The sequence below is a fragment of the Magnolia sinica genome, chromosome 9 (assembly GCF_029962835.1).
Source record: "Magnolia sinica isolate HGM2019 chromosome 9, MsV1, whole genome shotgun sequence".
Lineage (NCBI taxonomy): Eukaryota > Viridiplantae > Streptophyta > Magnoliopsida > Magnoliales > Magnoliaceae > Magnolia > Magnolia sinica.
Genome location: NC_080581.1, coordinates 58,118,447 through 58,120,771, shown reverse-complemented (window position 1 = coordinate 58,120,771; position 2,325 = coordinate 58,118,447). Strand labels below are relative to the sequence as shown.

At 35.2% G+C, this 2,325-nt stretch overlaps 1 non-coding gene across 1 annotated transcript; it reads right to left on the bottom strand.

Moving 5' to 3' along the window:
- Window positions 1–1,910: 1,910 nt before the first annotated feature.
- LOC131257144 (small nucleolar RNA R71) lies at window positions 1,911–2,017 on the bottom strand. Its single transcript, XR_009177160.1, has one exon. It is a non-coding gene; the product is annotated as a small nucleolar RNA R71 (small nucleolar RNA).
- Window positions 2,018–2,325: the final 308 nt, after the last annotated feature.

The window sequence follows — 2,325 nt, the reverse complement described above, 5'->3', positions numbered from 1 at the left end:
AGTTTTTCTTTTTCTGAGATTTAGTTAATCATGATTATGGTTCGCTAAACCCTCTTTGCTGGGGCTAAGAGGTGAAGCTTATAATGTGATGGGATAATTTCTATTGCTTTGATTCATGTCTTATTGAACTCTCGTGGATTTTAGTTTGATTATGAAGGAATATTTTTAGTTTTTAATGGTTTATTGTGACTCAAATTATAATAGATCTGCGATAGCTTAAGATATCTTCTTTTCATGTACTAAGATTATGAAATTAGGCAATCCCGTTGTTCACCATCGTCTCATGGGCATGGTTGGGTGATGAAATCCTCCTAATCTTCTCAATTCTCTTATAATTGGTTATGGGTTTGGTAAATTGTTGTTGTTTGTCTTGTCTCCTGGGCATGGCTAGGTGACGGAATCACTTCCAAATATTCATCACTCTCATCCTTTAATGATTAGATCCATGAGAAGTTTAGAGATCTGAAAAATCTCTTCTTACCAATTGGATAGGATAGGACTCTGATTCCAGTTGTGTCCTTGAATCAATGCAAGGAAGCTTCCCAATTGCTACAAGTGGATCCTTAGAATCCCTAGTTTTCCTACCTTTGAATTTTACTAGTTTTCATTTAATAAGTCATCATTATTCTCTTAAATTCCTCTAGTTTAGATTACATCTTTCTCTATTTCTAATTCTAGTTATTTTCAGATTACGTACATGGTTCAGACCCTGTGGATCCGACCTCGGTCTTAGCGAGATTATTACTACATTGCAACCCTACACTTGGGGTTATGAACAAGTTTTTGGTGCCGTTGCCGGGGGCTAACGGTTACATTTTTAGGGATCAGCTAGTTTTAGAATTAGGTTGATATTAGGGTTCTTCTAGTTTTCTAATTTTAAGTCTATGTTTTTTTTTATTTGTTTAATTTTTAGAAACTAACCTAACATTCCTGTTTTTTAGGATCTTGACATAGACTTTCTAAATTGGTAATCTTTTTCTAATCTTTCAACTTTTTTATTTTTAGGATTAGGTCTTATTTTCTATCTTTAGAAACTTTCTATTTCTAGGTTTTCTTTTATTTTTAGAAACTAACTTACTTTCTAATTCTAGGTTTAGAACTTTCCCAATCAGTTTTTAGAAACTTTCTATTTTCAGTTTTTAGAAGTCTTTTCTTTTTTAGAAACTAGTTTACTTTCTAATTTTAGAATTTCTATTTCTAAAAACTAACTTGTTTTGGTTTGTTTTGCAGGTTTTTAACTTAGGGACTCCAACTTGGTAACTTCTTTCCAACCCTCTCTTTTCTTAGATTTCTATTTCCTTTCACTTTTTAGGATTAGGTTAGAATCTAAGATTAAGGGCTGAGAGTGTTTCATGCCCAAGTAGGTCTGTGACAACACTCAACGTCTTTTGAGTGAAGGAGGATTGGTTGAGGGGTTATCTATCCATTACAGATTAGACACCACTCGAGATCCTTAGAGTTAATTGAAGTAATGGCTGCAAGTCAACTGGGAAGACAACCTCAACTTCAGGTTGAGGAAGTCCAGGATGAGAATGATGTGCATCATGCACCCCCGCCTTGTACTTTATGAGATTATTTACAACCGGTGGGGGTGAGTACACCCTCATGCATGGTTTTTCCAGAAAATATGGGAGACATGAATATTAAGCTAGGGGTGATCCAACTCCTTCCTAAATTTCATGGGCTTGAGTCAGAAGATCCATACTTACACCTGAAATAGTTTGATGAATTCATAGTCACTTTATACTTTCCTAACGTGTCTGATGACATAGTTAGGCTAAAACTCTTTCCCTTTTCTTTGAAAGAGAAAGCTAAGATGTGGTTTCATTCACTACATCCTTGATCTGTTAACACATGGAATGATATGATAAGGGAGTTCATAAAAAAAAATTCCACATCATAAAACGAACATCCTTAGAAAGTCAATCATGAACTTTACCCAAAAGGAGGATGAAACATTCTTCTAATGTTGGGAAAGGTTCAAGGATCTTGTCAGTTCATGCCCACAACACAGTTTTGAAACATGGCGCATTACACACTTTTTCTATGATGGACTGACATCTCTCATGCGCCAATTGGTAGAGACAATGTGTAATGGGGAATTCATAAATAAAAATGTCAATGATTTGTGGGATTACTTGGACAGACTTGCTGAAAATGGACAATCATGGGACACATACCCAAAATCAAGTACCACTTCTAGGCCTACTCAATCAAAGGAGAGGGGTGCAGTATACCTTCTAAAAGAGGATGATGATATCAATACTAAAGTGTCTAATCTCATAAGGAAATTCGAGGCTATGAAATTAAAGAAGGATAAGGTTG